Source organism: Pongo abelii, chromosome 16, assembly GCF_028885655.2.
Source record: "Pongo abelii isolate AG06213 chromosome 16, NHGRI_mPonAbe1-v2.0_pri, whole genome shotgun sequence".
In the NCBI taxonomy this organism is placed as follows: domain Eukaryota; kingdom Metazoa; phylum Chordata; class Mammalia; order Primates; family Hominidae; genus Pongo; species Pongo abelii.
In genome coordinates this window covers 59,499,678-59,522,713 of record NC_072001.2, presented here as the reverse complement: position 1 = coordinate 59,522,713, position 23,036 = coordinate 59,499,678, and the positions used below count along the sequence as shown (strand labels likewise).

General features: G+C 40.9%; 1 long non-coding RNA gene across 1 annotated transcript; it reads left to right on the top strand.

The window, feature by feature from the left end:
- The first annotated feature begins 1,007 nt into the window (after window positions 1–1,007).
- Window positions 1,008–22,315, top strand: LOC129050123 (uncharacterized). The gene is made up of 8 exons (XR_008513606.1): window positions 1,008–1,384; window positions 2,317–2,424; window positions 2,508–2,616; window positions 5,807–5,969; window positions 6,284–6,420; window positions 7,404–7,557; window positions 21,033–21,324; window positions 21,715–22,315. It is a non-coding gene; the product is annotated as an uncharacterized LOC129050123 (long non-coding RNA).
- The last annotated feature ends 721 nt before the right edge of the window (window positions 22,316–23,036 follow it).

Below are 23,036 nucleotides of genomic sequence, written 5' to 3'. Positions count from 1 at the left end.
AGTCATCTGTAGACTGCTTCTTTTGGTCAGAATGGGGGCCACATAAAAGCCCTGCCTTCAGCAAACTTCAAAGCCCTGTTCCAATGACAGCTGGTCTGGAACAGTCATGGAAATTCAAAGGGAGATGTTATTATTCTTGAGGAGAACTAACCAATCACCGTACTAAACCTATTAGAGGATGTTTTCACCCTTCCGAAAAAGAAAAGAAAACAAAAAAAGTACAGAATTTCTGTGTTTAAGGCATTTCAAGAATTAATGAACCTCATTCTCTTTTTCTTACCCAAGGCACATCGCTGCTTAAAACCACAAAGTGCTGACCTAGCCAGTGGTTCCAGAACCCAGGGCCTCAGCACAGCATTTTAAAGCCTCATCCTCACAGTAAATTACTATTTTAATAATAGTCCTGGTAACATATGGCAAACGGAAAACACTTTCTGTAGATTAAACAACATAGTTTTCATTAATGGTTTACTATACATGAGACCTTAAAGAGATTTAACTAATTGTTCATTTGGTACAGTTGCTGCTGAATTATTTTAAACACCTCCTTCCTGCTTTAACTTTGAATTTGCATTAGAAAGTATAATACCAATTAAGACTCCTCCATTGCCTCAAATGCTCTAAAAATAATTGCACATGAAATCCTAATCACACATACATTTCTTTCCCTGTGACCTCTCGGTTATTGTAAGTTTAAGCAAAATAAATAAACAACACACAGAATTTGCAAACGAGACAGCCAGAAGGTTAGGAAATTACTTATTAAGGTAACAAAAAATTAAAGACTAGTGGATGGCTTTTTGAAGTGCTGGAGACATGTGGTTCAGAGTTCTACATTTAGGTAGAAAACTCAGTGTTTCCATTTGACTAAGATATGTTGAATTATCTCCAGAACTACATAATATAAAATATAAATGTAACCACTTACACTTATATACAACCCCAAATTAACAATGGTGGCTCAGTTGGCTGATTTGAGTTTTATTTACTATGATAAATAATCAAAAGTGAAAATTGGATGCCAGGCATAACTTTGGCTGACCATGTCTTGTTTGCTTATTTTTTGCTAAGCTTGTGTTTCTCTTGCCCCATCTCTACTTTCTCCTCATGATATGAAGTTTAAATATTGACTTTAAGCCTGTCTCAGAGGACTTCCTCAAGGTAGACCCAAACTATTTCACATTCCTCATAACTACTTCTCTGGTTACCTTCCTAAAGGCCACTTCTACCTAGAATATCTGCTCCTTGCTGCCACATGTTCCTTCCATTCCATTCCATTCCATGAAGTCTACTTAACGAGCCCCTTCAGTAGAGAAGTTCTCAACGAATCCCTTCTGGATCCAGGCATTCTGATTACTGTATTCTGACTGTGCACTCTACCCAGGTACATGTCAGCTTTCCTAAAATAGTCTGCAAATCTTGTTTTGAGTTACTTTTGTGTTACTACACATTTTCACTTGGGTACATGCCGGCAGATTAGTACAGTGTGCTTACAATTACCACCGAATAAACAATACTGCTGGACAACAGGCAGCTTAGAATATCAATTTGAATCAGAGTGCCATCTACTGGTAGAAATGCTACAATACTATCAACAGGATTACGTGATGCTCAGTAAGCATTCAATATGTTTACACCCACACATACACATGAATTGTTCTCACAGTTTGATTAAATAATAAGGAATATGCTATATATATAAAATGAATACTTTGCTATCACCTTTAGTAGTAATATCTATGTTTTTGAAAAGCATACAATGATGACATGAGAAAATACTTCCATTTGGATCCTCTGAACAAAACTGTCATCTCCAAAAGATGGGTGTGAATTCTGGACTATTCCCTCTGGTTATTTTGTAACTTAGATTTTTAGATATTTATTGAAAATCACATTTGAAATAAGGAACTGAAACAATGTACAATGAAATGTCTAAATGCCATTAAGTTTCTAAACAACTAGCATTGTGTTGTGAAGCAGACTAGTTTTTGTTTTTATTTAAATCCAGGAACTTAGTTCTTTTATAAGGCGAGCCATCCCTACAGGACTGACTACACCTTTATGTCACGAATGGCTGAGAAAGCATGATTTCTCAGCACCAAGGAATGTGGAAGGACTTTATAAAAGATCAATATTAAAAACATTTAATCTCTGCTTGTCAGGGTAACATCTTAGCCTATTAGATATTTTCTCAAACCCTTTAATAAATCCAATATTTTTACTCATTCTAAATAAAATTTCCTTGTGGGTAGATTTAAATAAAATGCACAGAAGTACGTCTGTAAATTAAGAGAAAACTTTTTTGTGCTCACATAGAGGCTGATTTGGATAGCATGGAATCATTGGCAACCAAACAGATGCCCTCATCCATAGCCCAGAGACAGCTCTCAGCTGTACAGAGAACATTTCATTTCCAACAGAGAGGTGAACTTAGAACTTGTCACTGATTTTTGCATCCTCTTAATCTTCCTGTTTATTCTGTGCTTCATTAAAGTCAATCTCCACAGGGCAGACTGTCATCCGAGCCCGGCCTGTCCTGCTGTCTGCTCTCTCCAGAGAGCATCCTTCATCCTGATAAACAGGCTACGAGCTGGACACGTGACTGAGCTCCTTAAGGTAAATAGATTACAGACAGTTGTTCCTTCCATGCTAGCTCAACAGAATTTGATAAGCAGAATCATTGACGTGTGCATCATAGTGGAGACAATGCTTTTCCAAAAGATGGGGTTTCAAAGTTACTGTTGTGAAAGAGATAGAGGATATTTATGTTTATCTTTGTGTCACACCATGCCTTTAAAGGCTGTATTAGCTAGTGTCATTCATCTGCCAAGTGTCTCCCTCAGGATTCAGCATCATTTATAGGATGTCTTTGCATGCCAGTTCTGGGCTAGGTGCTGAAGATGTAAAGACTTATATGGGGAGGGAAAATGGTGGCCATGGTAGGGAACATAGCAAAGGTCTCTTGGGAAGCCATAAAGCATGCCATATTAACAATGCCAGCCTGTGTGCTGAGTGTAGGGTGTGCCTGTTTGTTGGACTCGCAGATCATGTTATTCCAGAGCAATTGTTTTATCTGGATGAAAGGGCAAAACTGGGGCCTGAGACTGGTTTCTAGGCAGCACTGTTCACCATGTCTCATGTTGACAGATAAAGCACAAACTTACGTCTGAGGATCCATGGCTTTCTGTCTTACCTATTAAACCAGACTTCGACCAGACTCTGGAGAATGAAAGTCTAATCTCTCAGGTAGAAGGGCTTAAAGGAATCTTATATCCCTGAACGGAGGACAGTTAAGTTTCTGTGACCACCAGCTGAGTACTGGAATTACTTTTCCAACAGCTGGATGATGGGAACTCTGAACAAGATACCCCAAATGTCATGGCAAGGGTAAAGCCTCAGATTGTGGGTGGCCCCATAAGAAGTGGGAAGCTTTCATCCCAGTTGATCAGGGCAAGGAAGGTCTGTGTTTGACAAGTGGAAAGCATTGTAATGAAATCTGTTCCTACTTAGCTGAGAAGGAGGGTGAAGTCAAGGAGGACTCTCAGACAGCCCAGCCCAGCCCAGTTTTCTCAGTTTATGAGGAACAAAAATCCAAGAAGTGTCCTGATGGTTGTCCCTTCTCAACAACTACTGCAATTTCTGCCTGGGAGGCATAACCAACAATAAGAAAACCAGGACAGCTCAAGGAGATGGGTCACTCCAGGCTCCAGGCCCGGGGCAGGGCATCAAGGGCAAGGGCTGCAATATCAGTAGGGCTTCCAACCTGTGCAAATCCTACCCATCTTCAAAGCTTGGTGTAACCAACTACCCTCACTTTTAGCTCTCCCTTACCTCCCTGGACCACGTGCAGCTCTCCCTCTTCTGATCTCCTCTTACAATGTGGTACAATTAAGCAATTTATTATATTAGTCTCATAGTCTAATTGTTCCTTCTATGTTGTGTTACCACAATGAGATCACAATTGTGTCTTTCATTTCTTTGAAATCAGAAACACACAAGGTCAGATATGTGGTAGGTACTTAATACTTAACCTAAATTAGAGAATCAGAAAAATGACTTTGGAGAAACATTTATATAGCTTCTGCCTTTAACACAATAGAAAACAGATCCAGAGAATTGCTGCTCTATTTGTTCTACAAGCAGCTAGTGAAACTTCCAAGCCACTGTGCTGGGTGCTGTAGGGGAGACAGTGATGCCCAAGAAAGGAGCACAGGCCTCACAGACCTTTCAGTGAGGCGTGAGAAACAGTACGTGTGCACCAGTTATCAAAGATGGAAACCCATATGGAAGGTGAAAACAAGGCTGTGGAATCTCAGGTGAGGGAGGTAGTGGGTCAGCTGAGAGACTCAGATGGTTTTATGGAGACAGTGGCACCTGAACCCAATCTTGAAGGATTTGATATGTGGGGTTTGGGGAAGACTACCCAAGTGTGAATGCATTTTGGCCTTTACCAAGCTTTAAGTCCAATTTAAAACCAGACCACAGAGTCATATGTGCCAACTGTGATTGTGGCTACAATTCACGCTGAGTGCTATAGTTTGAATGTCCCTCCCTGACCCACCAAAGTTAACGTGTTGAAAGCTTGATTCCCAAAGCAATGGTGTTGGGTGATGAGGCCTAATGGGAAGTGTTTGGATCATGGGGTCTCTGCCTTCATGAACGAATTAATGCGGTTATGGCAGGAGCATGTTCCTTATAAAAAGACGAGTTTGGTCCCTCTCTCTCTGTCCTTCTACCATGTTATGACACAGCAAGAAGGCCCTGGTCAGATGCCAACACCTTGACCTTGGACTTGCCAGCCTCTAGGAATATGAGACATAAATTTCTGCTTTTAGCCAGTCTTCTTGGGTATGTTATGTTATAGCAGCGCAAAACAGACTAAGACACTGAGCCTCCAGAGGGCTTACTGAAAGAACACTTTGATCTGCCTGAATTGGAGCTCCTCTTGATGTGGCCAACCCCAGCTCCCCCATAGAAAGAAAGCTGTCTCTCTTCTTGTTTCTAAATTTCACTTGTCCCCTATTATCAACACCCCACAAGTGCAGGGACGCTTCCAGTCCCACTCTCCATTGGCAGAGTCAGGCAGAGACAGGGCACTGACCCCACCTGCTCTCGCCCCAGCACGTTAGACCGTGTGTTTACTCTACCTGCTGCAGTCCTGGCCCCCACTCTATTTTATGTAGCGTTCGAACTGTGCTCCTGGAGTCTGGGCAGGAGTGCTGGCCACTTCTCTCTCAATTCAGCCCACACTCTGCCGCTAGAGTTTGCACTTTGGCTGGAGGGATGCCAGGTGGAGCCTATTTCTGAGAAAAGCCGCAGTGGCTGAGCAGTTCAGACAGCACAGACAGGAGCTACCTAGCCCTCTGCAGCTCAGACCTCTCCTCTTAATTCCTTACTCTTCCTTGGGGTTGGCTTTCCACAGCCCTCCAGCCTGCACAGCAGGTTCCAGACAAGTCAGGACACCCTTGTTTTCTCTCCCTGATGCTGCCTGGAACTCTTTCTGTCCTGCCCCACCTCTAGGAGTAGCGGCTCTAGCCTTGTTCTTGATTCTGCTCATCTGGCTCACCCCTCACTGGGCATCTCTAGTGGCCAAAGAAAGTCTCCACGCAATATCCTTTTTTTATTTCTGTTTGCTTGCTTTTATCTCCCTTTTCTTATTCCCTTAGGATTTAGAGGGAGGGGAAAAGCATGAGGATGCTGGGACAGCAGTATGGGAGGCATAGAGGAGTACTGGATAATGCACTGCTTTTTGCAAACTCAACTTAGAAGACTGCCCAATCAATTTGCTCTTCTTTCTTCTTTCTAGACATGAGTCTTCAGTCTCCTGCCCTCAGCTTAGCTGGAAGCTGGATGACAGCCACATTAAGAGGCTTTCTGGAAGTGGCTTTTGGATGAAAAGGGGGCCTCTCAGGTACTCCACTCTCACCTTGCAGGCTCTGCAGCAGCTGTTCTATCTGGTGGCACTGGGAGTAAGTAGTATGGGAGACCCCTCCATGCCAGGGTCCCCTGGAGTGTCCTCCTCATAGCGTGAGGGTTCTTCTCAGGGATACTGAGGATAATTCACAGTGGCTTTATAGTCGCAATGTCCTTTTTTTATTTCTTAAGTTCCTGTGTCCCAAATTTTAGTACAAATAAACATTTATACATGGCAAGAAAATATGATCCAGTGCTAATCATTTAGTAAATGTGTGATTTCATGTGATTTCACCTTGTCTAGTGTCACCCTCTTTGAGGCGGGGCAATCAATCAGGACATTAGCCATTTACTTTCCCTCACCTTCCAGCTACTCCTCACTCTTATCATCCGTCTGTGAATGGGAGCCTCGCTCCTTCACTCTGAGCCATCCATCAAGACCCAGCACTAGGGCCAGGTCTGGTGATGGTGGCCAGACTGCTCACACTGCTGCCCCAGAACATCCAGGTACTTTTAAACACTACTTGCTTAGGGCTTTCTGTGGGTTTGGACCGAGTGAAAAGGCCAGGCGGGTGGCCATAATTGGTCCCACAGGCTTAGTATTTAAAGTGTGGGTAGTAACCTCCAGACTCCCAGCCTGATGATGCGAGAACTTCAAGCTCTGAAAACTGGTGGGTCCAGGACAGCCCAGCTCCCGGCCAGTCTGATTAGGTGGGAGGGGAATAGAACAGGGTCCCACCTGATCCTTCTCTACCTCCATCCCCAGAAACCCCATCAGGGGTTGTTAAATATCTCAGATTAGCTCACCAATAAGTCTCAGGATATATTCGCTGGTGAAAATGGCATGAAATGCAAAGACATTAAGTTCTTAATATTTATCTTCTCCAAAGGGGTTTAACACTACTAAAAACTGAAAATAAACTCAACATAGCTTGCATTTTAGAAATGGTCCTGTAGATGTGTGATAAAGATGATCCTTTTCAATCTGCTAAGCAAAAGCTTTAGAATCTGTGAACCCAAGGCTAGTTCAGCCAGAAAGCATGTTCTGCAGATTGCAAGCCTTGGCTCCCTCTAGTGGCCTTGACTGAGCCTTCGTTCCAGGCTTAAAATGCCCAGGACTTAAGAACTGTATGGGGATTTCAAAGCCCAGCTCAGCTAGCACCTCTTCCTTTTAATGCTCTGGTGACTCTTGACTACATGTATCTCCTCCTACTATGAGCAACTTTGTTATTTTCTGTTGCTAACAACTAGCATTTTTTATATTCAGTTTATAAGTGAATTGTTTCTTGTTTATTGTCTTTCCCCCCAAAAAATCACAATTGTGTCTTTGAAATGGGAAACACAGTATCAGGCATGCAATACTATCTAATACTTTAAATTTAGGAATGATAATATTAGAGCTAGTATAAATGTTTGTATGTTAAGAAAGCTTCTCCTTTCACAAAATAAGAAACAGGTCCAGAGAATCACTGCTCTATTTATTCCACAAGTGTCTGTCAAGTGAAACTTCCAAGTCACTATGCTGGGTACCATGGAGGAGATGGAGACATCCAGGAGATAAGCCCAGATCTCATGGACCTTTCAATGAGGCATGAAAAAAAGGACAGGCGCACCAATCATCAAAGATAGAAACCCCTAAGGAAGGTAAAAGTAAAGCCTGAGGGATCTCAGGTGAGGGAGGTAATGAGTCAGCTGAAGGACTCAGCATGGTGTTATGGAGATGGTGGACCTTGACCTTGGCGTTGAAGGATGTGTAATATTTGATTATGTGGAATAAGAGAAAAGTGTGGTGGTGTGAAAGCACATCCAGGGAGGGTAATGTAAAGGGAGAATATCAGAAACTAAGACATGAGTCCCTTAAGGTCAAACTACAGAAGGTCTTTTTATTTTATTTTTATTTAAGACAGGATCTCACTCTGTTGCCCAGGCTGGAGTGCAGTGGCGTGATCATGGCTCACTGCAGCCTCAAACTCCCTGGGCTCAGGTGACCCTTCCACCTCAGCCTCCTGAGTAGCTGGCACTACAGGTGCACACCACCATGACAGGCTAATTTTTGCGTTTGTTGTAGAGATGAAGTATCACCATAGTGCCCAGGCTGTTCTCAAACTCCTGGGCTCAAGCGATTCTCCCGCCTCGGCTTCTCATTTACTTTAGTTTTTTAAGAGACAGGGTCTTGCTGTGTCACCCAGGCTGGAGTGCAGTAGCATGATCGTGGGTCACTGGAGTCTTAACTCCTGGGCTCAAGCAAACCTCCAACCTCAGCCTCCCGAGTAGCTGGGACCACAGGAGCATGCCACAATGCCCAGCTAGTTTTTATTTTATTTTATTATAGAGATAAGGTCTCACTGTGTTGTCCAGGCAGGTCTCAAACTCTTGGGCTCAAGCGATCCTCCCACCTTGGCCTCTCAAAGTACTGAGATTATGGGTGTGAACCACCATGCCTGGCCTACAGAACGTCTTGAATGGCAATGAAGAAGCTTGTACTCTGTTGAGCAGGAAGCAGGACTGGAGGAAGAACTTGTAAAAATTGCAGCTTCTTGAATATGTATTTGGCTCCTTTTAAAAAAATGAATTCTCCATCCAGCTATCCGTTTATCATTTATAGAGAGATTAATATAGGAGATTCAGGCATGGATTAGATATCTGCTAAGTTTACTTCTTAATCAATATTACATGATTGGGATTTTTGAACCATAAATTGACCCTACATTGTAGGAGGGAAGACCTTGCATTTCTTTTTGTACTTAGTAGGTGTTCAATGAATGCTTCCTCAATTAACAGATGACATGAACAGGGTTGTGTTTCAGAAAGAGGAATTTGGCAGCAAGGTTTAAACTAGATTGACAAGAAGGGAGAGACTGGATACAGGAAGGCTGCTTAGGACATTATTATCCATTTTCAAGGCCTAAACTAGGTGAGTAGAAATTAGAGTAGAAAGAAGAGTAACATTGGGGAAGTAGAATCAAGATTGCTATTTTGTTGTGATTATTTGTGACCCTCTTCCTCAATGAATTGACAATTTTATGAGAGCAAGAACTCTAACTTATTTGGCATTACATCCCCACTACCTAACAATAACTAGCACATGTAAGTGCTGAGTATGTATTCAATGAGCTGTGGAATAAATGTTGACTGGCTTTTTGAATAAGTAATTGAGATAATGTTATTTGAGGGGCATTGGCCATCCAAGCCCCAGGACACGGAGCAGCCAGGGATGCTGGATGTGAGGCTAGGATTTGGGTGACCCTGGCCCAGGGCAGAAGGGACACAGCACACAGCAGCGATCTCTGCCTTCTCACTATCCACTCCCTTTAGCCTGTGCTGGGCAGGCCTTCATCCCTACATCCTATAAAAGCTTTTCACATTTGAGTCACCCATACCCTCATGTCCTTCTCTCCTCTCTCATTTTACTTAATGTCTCATTAGCATTTGACACAGTTGATCATGCCATCCTTGGAACAGTCTCTTCACTTAATTTCCAGGATACTACTGTCCTGGTTTTCTTCCTACATTGCTGATGGCTCTTTTCATTCTAGTAATTCTGGCTTAGCCTTCTCTTCCCATTTTTTTAAGAGATGAGGTCTTGCTCTGTCACTTAGGCTGGAGTGTAAGATATGAACATAGCTCACTGTAGCCTTGACCTCCTGGGCTTACCTGATTCTCCCCACTCAGCCTGTCAAATAGCTGCAATTAACAGTTTTTAATCAGTAGTTTCCACCTTAGCTGCACGTGAGAATCACTGAGGAGTTTTAAAATATCTTGATACTCAAACTGAACCCCAGACCAATCAAATCAGATCTGTGAAGGATGGGTAGAGGTTCAACACTAAAAAAAAAATCTTCTAGTAATTTCAATGTGCATGGAGTGTTGTAAACCACTTCTGTAAATATTGAAGTTCCTCAAGGCTCAGTCCTTGATCTCTTATACCCTTGATCTCCTTGACACCCCTAGTCCCATGAGTTTCAAAAGCATCCTTATCAGTTGATATGTAGGTCCATACTTCTAGCCCCAGCTTCTCTTCTGAACTATAGATTTATATATACAAGTGTCCTATTTAAGATCTTCAGTGGGATGTAGACATCTCAAATTTAACATGTCCAAACACAACTCTTTATTTTTCCCTGGCCTCCAAGTCTACTCCTCCGGTGTTCTCCATCCCAATCGATGGTACCATCATTCATTCAGTTATGCCAGCAAGGACACCTGGGAGATATATTTGAGTCATCTCTTTGCCATTCCTTAAACCTAATCCATTGCCAAATCCTGTTGGTTTTATTTCTTAAATTCATTCTGAACCCAATCACTTCCCATAACCTCTACCACCACTATGCTCAACCTCACCTGCTCTATAACTGTACCTTTCCAACTGCTTCACCTGACTTCACTGTCAGTCCCTTACAGCCCTCTCCTCAAGCAGCAGTTGGAGGGATCTCTGCAAACTTAGATCACATCATATTTCTCATTCTTTAAAAAAAATCCTTCAGTGACTTCTGTAATTACTTAGAGCAAAATCCAAATTATTTGATCTGACCCCTGCCTACTGCTCCAACCCATCTGTCATTCTCCCCTTTGTTTGCTGTGCTCCTACTACAAGCCTTTGCCTGGGATGCCCTTCTGCCTAAATCTTTATGACTTGATGTTCACCATTCAGGTGTCTGTTCACATGTCACCTGTTCAGAAAGGCCTTTGATGACCTCACTCATCACAGCTAAAATGGTCATCTGGTTGTCTTCTAACTTAACCTTGCTTTATTCTTGTCTTCGCCTTTCTTGCTATCTGCAGCAATCATATTTGTTTATCTGTTTGTTTCTTTGTCTTCCTCCAGTAGAAGGCAGGGACCTTGTCTTGGTTATTTACTACTGTATCTCTGGCACCTGGTAAGTTGTTAGTTATTATTTGTTGAATGAATTGTCAAATCCAGAGTTGAAGTTCAAACTGATAGTGAGGCAAACTGTACGACCAAGGTGTCATTGTGGGGTGGATGAGTAATCACAGCACAAGGCACAGTTAATCAAAGGCTCTATTAAAGGTATTTGGGAAGATTATCTGGCTCAACGCTGGGTAGACTGTCTCCCCTAAATTACCATTCCTGTTCTAGTTATAGTATCTGAAACTCTTTCATTGGCAATTCAGATTCATGCTTCTATGTTGAAAAATTATACCTTCTTTTGAATTCTCTTCTAAAATTCAAATATCCTCAGCATACTTCTGTTGCCTAATAAAATATTAGGGAAAAAGATGTTCTGAGAGACCAAGGGCAGAGGGGACTAAGAACAGAGAGAAGGCAGATGATGGCCACACCAAGTCATCTTCACTATTCTGTAATGCCTTTGACAGAGCTCTTTGTGGGAATCGGTCCTAGCCTTCAAGAAGCTGTAGAGGCCTTAACAACGACAACAAAAACTTTGTGTGGATCCCATTGAGACTAGCAACCTCCTAATTTCTCTCTCCCCTATGTAAACTCCAATGCCACTTCTCAATTCCCAGTAGAGTTTCTCAACTATGGAGACATAACAATTTTGTAGCCTACTTTAAATGCCCTTTGCACTCATGATTGTTTTTCCATCACAGCAAATCAACCAGCCCTACTTGTTTCCAGAGGAAAGTGGTTCTGTAGCAGGTAATTTTAACATATCCAAACAATATCATATTTTCAAATGATTATTAAAAATGTATACATCTTTAATGTAAAGCAATACATTTTAATAACATTAGAAACAAAATTTGATTACATTGGTATTGCAACTTGGGTTCCCTGAGAAACAGTCTTAGAGACAGAGATTAGCATGCAGAATACGTATTAGGGACTGTATTAGTCTGTTCTCACGTAGCTGTGAAGAAATACCTGCAACTGGGTAATTTATAAAGGAAAGAGGTTTAATTGACTCACAGTTCAACATGGCTGGGGAGACCTGAGGAAACTTACAATCATAGCGGAAGGGGAAGCAAACACATCCTTCTTTGCATGGCAGTAGGAAAGAGAAGTGCCTAGCAAAAGGGAGAAAATCCTCTTATAAGACCATCAGATCTCATAAGAACTCACTCACTATCATGAGAACAGCATGAGGGTAACTGCCCCCATGATTCAATTACCTCCCACTGGGTCCCTCCCATGACATGTGGGGATTATGGGAACTACAATTCAAGATGAGATCTGGGTGGAAACACAGCCAAACCATATCAATCCACCCCTGGCCCCTTCCAAATCTCATGTCCTCACATTTCAAAACACAATCATGCCCTTCTAACAGTCCCCCAAAGTCTTAACTCATTCCAGCATTAACTAAAAAGTCCAAGTCCAAAGTCTCATCTGAGACAAAGTAAGTCCTTTCCACCTATGAGCCTGTAAAATCAAAAGCCCTCTTCTCACAGCTCCACTAGGCAGTGCTCCAGTGTGGACTCTGTGTGGGGGCTCCGACTCCACATTTCTCTCTCACACTGCCTTAGCAGAGGTTTTCCACGAGGGCTACGCCCCTGCAGCAAACTTCTGGACATCCAGGCATTTCCATACATCCTCTGAAATCTAGCAGGAGGTTCCTAAACCTTAATTCTTGACTTCTGTACATCTGCAGTCCCAATACCACATGTAAGCTTCTAAGGCTTGGGGCTTGCACCCTCTGAAGCAATGGCCTGAGCTGTACATTGGCCCCTTTTAGCCCCAGCTGGAGCTGAATCTGCTGGGATGCAGAGCACCATGTCCCGAGGCTGCATAGAGCAGAGGGGGCCTGGGCCCAGCCCACAAAACCATTTTTCCCTCCTAGGCCTTCAAGCCTGTGATGCAAGAGGCTGCTGTGAAAGTCTCTGACATGCCTTGGAGACATTTTCCCTATTGTCTTGGTGATTAACATTCAGCTCCTCATTACTTATGCAAATTTCTGCAGCTGGCTTGAATTTCTTCTCAGAAAATGGGATTTTCTTTGCTATTGCATTGTCATGCTGCAAATTTTCCAAACTTTTTTGTTCTGCTTCCTCTTGAATGCTTTGCCACTTAGAAATTTCTTCTGCCAGTTACCCTAAATCATCTCTCTCAAGTTCAAAGTTCCACAGATCTCTAGGGCAAGCGCAAAATGCCGCCAGTCTCTTTGTGTAGCAAGAGTCACCTTTATTTCAGTTTGCGAGAAGTTCCTCATCTCCATCTGAGACCTCCTCAGCCTGGACTTCATTATCCATATCACTGTCAGCATTTTGGTCAAAATCATTCAACAAGTCTCTAGGAAGTTCCAAACTTTCCCACATTTTCTTGTCTTCTGAGCCCTCCAAACTGTTCCCACCTCTGCCTGCTACCCAGTTCCAAAGCCACTTCCACATTTTTGGGTATCTTTACAGAAGCACACCACCCTCTACAGTACCAACTTGCTGTATTAGTTACTCTTTCACATGGCAGCAGGAAGGAGAAGGGGGAAGCCCCTTATAAAACCATCAGATCTCATGAGAACTTACTCAATATCATGAGAATAGCATGAGGGAAACTGCTCCCATGATTCAGTTACCTCCCACAAGGTCCCTCCCACCATACGTGGGGATTTGGGAAACTACAATTCAAGATGATATTGGGGTAAGGGCACAGCCAAACCATATCAGAGACTGCTCGTAGGATCAACATTTGTGGAAGGGAAGGAGGCAGGGCTGGATGGAAGGAAAAGCTGAGCTTACTGCGGTCTCAGCAAAGGCCTCAGCTATTCCCTCAAGAGCTGTAAAGCTAGATGACCCTTCAGAGTTGACTCTCCTCACAGTGAGAAGGCTAGGCATTCATGAATGCAAGCTGATACTGGGTGAGAGTTGTCTGCGATCAAGGATAATTTCTGGAGAGGGCTGACAGCTCAGGGCTGTCTACTGGCAGCACTCCCAGCATCTAGGAAAATAAGTCTTCAGACCTGAAGACAGCATCCATTAAACCTAGTGTTTTCAAAGTGATGTCATTTTTTGGTTGCTATTAATAACATTATTCTGGGTATCTATTGCAAGGCAGTTGGATAAAATTATGTACTAAGAGTCTCTAGTGGGCTGGCTTTGCTGCACAGGACTCTTTTCTTGTTAGTGTACTTCTTTTTTTGTTTTTTTGTTTTTTTTTTTTTTGAGGCGGAGTCTCTCTTTGTCGCCCATGCTGGAGTGCAGTGGCGCAATCTGGGCTCCCTGCAACCTCTGCCTCCCGGGTTCACGCCATTCTCCTGCCTCAGCCTCCTGAGTAGCTGGGACTACACGCGCCCGCCACCACGCCTGGCTAATTTTTTTTGTATTTTTACTAGAGACGGGGTTTCACTGTGTTAGCCAGGATGGTCTCAATCTCCTGACCTCATGATCCGCCCGCCTCAGCCTCCCAAAGTGCTGGGATTACAGGCGTGAGCCACCGCGCCCAGCCTGTACTTCTAAAATACCTTCACTTTTCTATCTCTAATAGGTGTTACCATACGTAGATAAGAGTGTTGTTTTGTTGTTACTGACATTATTGTTCTTATTTAACATCCTATGAGGGATTCACATTATGCACCAGGTCCTGGGATTGCGTCTTAACCATCTGCAGTGGTCATTCTGGTTCATGAGAAAGATAAGATTCGACTCTCATTAATTCTACAGATTAATTTGAATCCAATTCCCAGTACTTTTCTTTAAAGTAAACTGTATAAACTCCTCAGGTTGGATGGTGTTGGAGGAACTAATTATTCGTGCTTCCCATTACAGTTTTGTTCACGTAAGGACTACAGATTGCAGCACTGAGTAAGTGTAATTGAGAATTAATGTGTTCTGTGGCTCAAAGGTGGAAAATAAGACTGAGGCAGCCCATATGAGGAAAAAGTGGATTCTTGTCATGTAAGTGAGGCCATGAGGACCCATGATTGCGGCCTTTATTGCTCAGGCCTGCCCAGTGGACACTAGGAAAAGGACCCTCTTTCCAGTATGTTTTTTCACCCTGGCAAGTTTAGTCTCTGAAATAAAACTAAATTACACCTTAGCTTCTTCATCTTTCTGCAAACAATATGGCCATGAAAGGGCAAGGATGTTATAATTAGCAAATTCTGCATATGTCTGAGCAAGCATTTGGCAAATCATAGATTCTTATTAGATATATTCTACTAGTCTGAAATTATAATTTTGGAGCTTGTAGTTGGTACCAGGTATTTCTTATACCCAACTCCCTCTCACTGCACCACTCCCAGCATCTGGGAATGGTGAGACGAGAGTTTATCTGATTGTTCACAGCTTCAGTTTATTGCTGAGGAGGCTCTCAGTATTTGCCTGGATGGTAATAGGGTTCAGTGGCTCAGCATGTGGATTCTCAAATCCTGGCCTCATCACTTCATAGCTGAATTATCTTAGGCATCCAAGATTAGCTGCTCAGGGTCTTTCTCTTTTCCCCTCTAAAATAGCAGTAATCATAGTACTTATTCCTGGAGTTGTTAAGAGGGTTAAAGTAGATAACAGATGCGAAGTGCTAATAGTATATAATGAAACAAGTACATATTAGGTATTATTATTAATATTTGCTAGGATTCAGTTTACAGGTATAAGGATCACTTGGACACTTTCTGGGGCAAAGAGTAGAGCATCCAGGTCTGGTTAAGCTGAAAATACTTTGTATGCATAAAATTAAGTAAATAAAATACTAATAAAGAAGAATAGTTTTCATGCAGAGTTTAAATCGGTGAAATAATTCTCTCATTAAAGTTAGATGTAACTGAGGGCACAGGATTAGACCACTTATTGGTAGCAAAGGCAGTATTAAATGTTAAATTGGGGGCAGCTATTGCTGTCAATAAAAGTCCAGGGAGGCCGGGTGCGGTGGCTCAAGCCTGTAATCCCAGCACTTTGGGAGGCTGAGGCGAGTGGATCACGAGGTCAGGAGATCGAGACCATCCTGGCTAACACGATGAAACCCCCGTCTCTACTAAAAAATACAAAAAAAAAAAATTAGCCAGGCGTGGTGGCGGGCGCCTGTAGTCCCAGCTACTCTGGAGGCTGAGGCAGGAGAATGGCATGAACCTGGGAGGTGGAACTTGCAGTGAGCCGAGATCGCGCCACTGCACTCCAGCCTGGGGAACAGAGCGAGACTCCGTCTAAAAAAAAAAAAAAAAAATGTCCAGGGATACGGCCAGATGCGGTGGCTCACGCCTGTAATCTCAGCACTTTGGGAGGCCGAGGTGGGTGGCTCACAAGTTCAGGAGGTCAATACCATCCTGGCTAACACTGTGAAACCTTGTCTCAACTGAAAATACAAAAAATTAGCCTGGCGTGGTGGCACACGCCTATAGTCCCAGCTGCTTGGGAGGCTGAGGCAGGTGAATCACTTGAATTCGGGAGGCGGAGGTTGCAGTGACCCAAGATTGCACCACTGCACTCCAGCCTGGGCGACAGAGCGAGACTCCATCTCAAAAAAAAAAAAAAAAAAAAAAGTCCAATGATAGTTATTTTTATCAACCATAGAACATACGAGTCACTTAAGAAATTTGGCTTTTCTACACCAGAAAGCCTTCCCCAGCTGAGCAGAACAAAATGTCAACTCACTAAACTCATAGCCTGCTTTTCTCATGAGAGCATTAATTATATAAATAATATTTTACTTATTTGTTAAACTCTGAAACATTCTTTCAAATTTTCATTTGCTAGCCGTAAGTCCCTATTCTGCTAAGCTATAATTAACTGAGCAGGAGGAATGGGTCTTTCTGGAGCCTAATATATTTCTAGTCCTCCTTTTCCATGTTCTAGGTGCTTTATCTGGGTATATTAGATTTCTATGTTAGAAATTCCTGTGTTTTTTTTTATTTTAGAGAAGTGTTTCTTACACATAATATTGCTTTTCCTAACAGAATTTGCTCCATATTTATTCATTCAACAAATATTGAATGCCCACTATGTGCCACTTAATAGTAGATAGGTGTTCTGAGTGGAGGTAAAAGGAAAATGATTTTTAAAAGAAGGCTAATAGGCAAATATATTTAAAATTTTTTTATTTCATATTTATATATCTGCATGAACTCAAGTCTATGCTACCTTAGCCTTGGGACCACATCTCCATGGTGTTTTGGTAAAATATCCATGGTCTCTGATATCGTATCATGTATCTACTTGACACATTTGTTGATTGATGCTAAAATATCATCATAATACGGTGGAGACAATGACTCCAAGGGCAATGTGATTACCAGTAAGATAATTTCTCTTGTAAGAAGAAAGAACATTTATATAGTTATAAATTCAGCCTGAACAAATGATGTAACTCGTGGATGTTTTTCCAGCTGTCAAGCTTTAACAAAATTTGAGTGAAGCTTTATTTCTTTAAAAAGAAACACAAGATAGGCAAGATGCAAAGAATGGTCAGAGGGAAAAGGGAAGTTAAAATGAAGGTGATTGCCTCTCTGAAATCGTAACTACACTTGTGAAGGCAATGATAAGTTGCCTGCTGCAAATGGGAATCATTTCTAAGATATAAAATAAAGGTTTTACTGAAAGTATCAGGAAAGTTTAGCATCCAGTAGAAACTGAAAATAATCAAGGTTTCTTAGGTATTTTATATATTGATATTTCATTCTTCTATTTTTTTTCTTCCAACTTCCTTACTTCCTTTTACTTAATGAATCTCAAATAATTTACTGTGGTTTTTACCATGAAAGAGAAATGCCAGGGATCCACTTTCTGAATAAGACTGGTAAGCAGGGCTCCATCATGTGCACATTTCAAAAAAAAAAAAAGAAGTAAAATAAAGATACATAAAATTTTAACCAACTTTTTAAATGTTTATTTTCATTTTATTTCTTTATTTTATTCATTTATGAGACAGAGTCTCGTTCTGTCGCCCAGGCTGGAGTGCAGTGGCGCGATCTCGGCTCACGGCAAGCTCCGCCCCCCGGGTTCACTCCATTCTCCTGCCTCAGCCCCCCGAGTAGCTGGGACTACAGCCCCGGCCACCACGCCCGGCTAATTTTTTGTATTTTTAGTAGAGGCAGGGTTTCACCGTGTTAGCCAGGATGGTCTCGATTTCCTGACCTCGTGATCCGCCCACCTCGGCCTCCCAAAGTGCTGGGATTAGAGGTGTGAGCCACCGCGCCCAGCCTTAACCACCATTTTAAGTGTACAGTTCAGTGGCATCAAGTACGTTCACATTGCTGTGCAGCCATCACCATTGTCCATCTCCAGAACTCTTTTCATCTTGAAAAACTGAAACTCTGCAACCCATTAAACAATAATAGGTTCCTGGCCGGGCCGGTGGCTCACGCCTGTAAATCCCAGCACTTTGGAAGGCCGAGGCGTGCGGATCACGAAGTCAGTAGATCGAGACCACCTTGGCCAACATGATGAAAACCTGTCCCTACTAAAAAAAAAAAAAAAAAAAAGCCGGGTGTGGTGGCGGGCGCCTGCAGTCCCGGCTACTCGGGAGGCTGAGGCGGGAGAATGGTGTGAACCCGGGAGGCGGAGCTTGCAGTGAGCCGAGATTGCGTCACTGCACTCCAGCCTGGGCGACAGAGCGAGACTCCGTCTCAAAAAAATAAATAAATAAAATATAAATAAATAAATAAATAAATAAATAAATAAATAAATAATTCCCCATTCCTGACCCTACCACAGCTTCAGGCAATCACCATTTTACTCTGTGTCCCTATGGATTTGGCTGCCATAAGTGCCTCATGTAAGTGGAATCATGAAGTATTTGTCTTTTTGTGACTGGCTTATTTCACTTATTTTCATGTCATTAAGGTTCATCCATGTTATAGCGTGTGTCAGAATTTCCTTTCTTTTAAAAGCAGAATAATATTCCTCTGTGTGTGCGTGTGTGTGTGTGTGTGTGTACTTCTATTTATTGTCTGTATACACTTGGGTTGTTTCTACCTTTTGGCTATTGTGAATAATGCTACTATGAACGTAGGTATACAAGTATCTCTTTGAATCTCTGCTTTCAGTACTTTTGAGTGTATACGTAGAAGTAGAATCACTGGATCATATGAAAATTATGCTTAAGTTTTTAAGGGGTTATCATGTAGTTTTCCATAGTGGCTGTGCCATTTTACATTCCCAACAGTGCAAAAGTGTTCCAGTTTCTCCACTTCCTCACCAATGCTTGTTATTTTGTTTTTTATAATAGTCATTCTAATCAGTAAGTGATAATATCTCATTGTACTTTTGATTCTCATTTCCCTAATGATTCTGAGCATCTTTCCATGTGCTCTTTGACCACTGTGTCTTCTCTGGAGAAATGTCTATAGAAGCTTTTTACCCATTTTTTTTCCATCAGTTGTTTCTTTTTTTGTTGTTGAGCTGCAAACGTTCTTTATATATTCTGATAACCCCTTATTAGATACATCATTTGTAAATATTTTCTCCCATACTGTAGGTTGCCTTTTACTCTGTTGAAGAGGTCTTTTGGTATACAGAAATTTTAATATTTGATGTAATGGATCTATTTTTTCTTTTGTTGACTTTCATTTTGGTGTAATATCCAAGAAATCATTGCCGAACTAAATGTCATTAATCTTTACCCTATATTTTCTTCTAAGAGTTTTATACTTTTAGCTGTTACATTTAGCTATTTGATCCATTTTGAGTAAATTTTTATATGTGGTACTGTAAGTTAAGGGTCCAACTTCAGTCTTTTGCATGTGGCAGCTGTAGTTTTACCTAAAGTTCCACAGATGTTTCTGGTGTTGAGAACCACTGTGTTATGCTAGTGATATCCAGCCAGTTCCCTCTTCCAAATATCATATGATGCATGTGTTTTTTTAAAAAAAAATTGATAAAGGGGCCATGCACAGAAACTATTTTTGTACAAAATTCACATATGCTAACCGATTATGTTTGCTATTTCACGTTTATTTAAAATGTGAAATAACTGCTGCCCACACTGATGACATTCTCATATTTTTTCTGCTTTTTCTCCATCTACTAATTGTCTCAGATATCTGAAACAAACAGGAAAAAAAAGATCAAACCAATAAACAGGCATTTGAAAAGTGGCCCTGGGTTAGTTACATAGTTGCTTCCTGGAACAACAACAACAAATCCTCCTGGGGGCTATATCTGCATCATAGCCTCACAGTGCTCTCTAAATAAAGCTTCTCTAAAAATGAACTCACAATCTAAAATTACAAAAACTTGAGGAAATAACCATCAACTGTGAGTGTCGGCAGAAAAATCTAACAGCAAAATTAGACATTTGAGAGTTTTTTTTTATTATACTTTAAGTTTTAGGGTACATGTGCACAATGTGCAGGTTAGTTACATATGTATAGATGTGCCATGCTGGTGTGCTGCACCCATTAACTCTTCATTTAGCAGTAGGTATAGCTTTAGGAGACATTTGAGAGTTTTATATAATGAACTTATCAAATACAATACACTTTGTTTAATCTGATTAAGGAAAAATAAAAATTATAAGCAAGATAAGATAAATGTATTTCTACTTTAATGTAGTATGTTTTTGAATCAACATGCTCAAGGTAAATTGAACTAGAAAACTTTCTTTCCAGATTACAAGCCTACTCCCCATCCCCCAAAATAACTAAGAATATTATTAGAATTATTGCAGTGGAGATTAATTTATTAATGAGTAAAACCTTTTAGTAAGACCTCTGAATAAAATAAATTGATAAAGTTAAATTCCCAAGGCAAGAAAGTGGCTCTATCTTAGAGCTTTCAGAAACAGACGCACCCTGCCAATACCTTAATCTTTGCCTAATAAGGTCTAGGTTAGACTCCTGAGCTACAGAACTGTAAGATAATCAAGTTGTGTCATTTTAAGGTATTAAAAAATTGAATTCCCATTTAGGATGAAAAATCTTCATAAATATGGGGAAAGGGGGAATAAAACACCTACAGCATGAAAAGCAGTTTATAGCATGCAACCTTTATACTACTACATGTACAGTATGATCTCCTTTCGTTAAGAAGTAAATATATATGTATATACTGTAACTCTCTAAGGTGTTAATTGTAATCTCTGAGTGATAGAAACATAGCATTCTTTTTAATATATAGGTATCTATATAGCCTAACTTTCCACAATGCACATATATTGCTTTTCAATAATAAAAACAAAAACAAAACTACAGCAAACATCATACTTCATAATGAGATGTCAAACATATAAGTCAAAAACACACCTATTAATTCTTCTATTTATCATTTTCTTATAGGTTCCAGCTAGTGCAATGAGGGAAGAAAAAAATTAAAATGGAGTAAGAGGAAGGCAAAGGACAATAATAAAAAACTCAAGCAGAACAGAGCCCTCAGAAATAATGCTGCATATCTACAAAATGATAGACTGGATTAAGAAAATGTGGCACATATACACCATGGAATACTATGCAGCCATAAAAAATGATGAGTTCATGTCCTTTGTAGGGACATGGATGAAGCTGGAAACCATCATTCTCAGCAAACTATCGCAAGGACAAAAAACCAAACACCGCATGTTCTCACTCATAGGTGGGAATTGAACAATGAGAACACATGGACACAGGAAGGGGAACATCACACACAGGGGCATGTTGTGGGGTGGGGGGAGGGGGGAGGGAGAGCATTCGGAGATATACCTAATGTTAAATGATGAGTTAATGGGTGCAGCACACCAACATGGCACATGTATACATATGTAACTAACCTGCACATTGTGCACATGTACCCTAAAACTTAAAGTATATTAAAAAAAAACTCAAGGAAGTTTACAGATAAATGATTAGAACTTAAAATGAAGTTCAGCAAGATTAGCGGATATAAAGTTGACATACAGAAATCATTTGCATTCTCATACACCAACAAAAACAGAAACTTAAGTTTGAAAAAGATACAGTGGTGGACATCTACTTCCCCCTCCAGATTTCCCTCCACCCTTCTCTACACTGGTGGTGCCTTGGAAGACTGGCTGGCAACTAACTCTCCCCCTTGCTCTTTGAGCTCTCATTGGGTTTAGCCGGTGGTTGCATCATCAGAAGATCCAACAAAGGAAGAGAAGGAAGAAAAGAAGACGGGGTTTGTGTTGCCTCAACTGTCCCTCTGAGGTTGTTCTTGGTGAGCTGCATCCTTTGACCAAAGGTCACAGCTGCCATCAAAGGGGTCTCTTCACATAGCTTTTTCTATCTTTGGGGTCTAGAAAAGTGCCTTCTCCCCTTTCCCTTAGGCTCAGGAGTAGTAATATTTCCCCAGAGTTACTGGCTCCTGGGTACTGTACAATTCCTGCCTACGATTCCTGTTGCTCTCCTTAAACCTTGTCTGCATCTTTTTAAATGACTCAATTTGAGGGTACTGTTTCCTGTTTCGACCCCGAGTAATAATATAGATATTATTTATGACAGCAGCAAATAATTTAAAATATCTAGGAATAAATCTAACAAAAAAGCATGAAATCTTTATAGAGAAAATTATAAAAGCTTAAAAGACATTTTTTTTAAAGACATAATAAAGATGCACCATGTACATGAATAGAATTTAAATTGTTTGGCTTTTTAAAAGTTGATGCATAAATTCAATTAAATTCCAATAAAGTTCTCGACAGTTTTTCTCCAGGAAACTTGACAAGGAAAATCAAAATTTATATAGAAGAACAGAGGGCAAAGAATAGCCAAAAATGTTCAGAAGAACAAATTAAGGTCTTGCTCTACAAGGTAGCAAGTATTATTATAAACAGATCATAATTAAAATAGTATGAAATCAGTACATTATAGATAAATAGGGAGAGATAGTGGTGCAGGGACCTTGTTATCCATATGGACAAAAGAGTAATAAAATTGGACACCTACCTCACATTATCCAGAATAAATCCCAGGTGAATTAAAGGTGTATTATGAAAAGCTTTATGACCTCAGATTAGTAAATGATTACTGAAGGCAAAAAGCAGAAAACATAAAATGATAAATTTGACTATATTAAATTTAAAGTTTCTGTGCATTAATAGACATTTTAGAGAAAGTAAAAATATAAGTCACAGCTTATCAAAGACAAAGTAGATGTACATGTACTACAGAGGAATATTCTCACAAATGTGTCTAAAGAGATTTGCAGAAATATGACTCAATCTTATTACAGCATGCAAAATAGTATCACATATCTCTTACAAGTTGAAAGTATAAAGGCATGCACAATAATGATAAACACTATTAAATACAGTACAATGTTATCTCTGGGTGGAAGAAATGAGACAG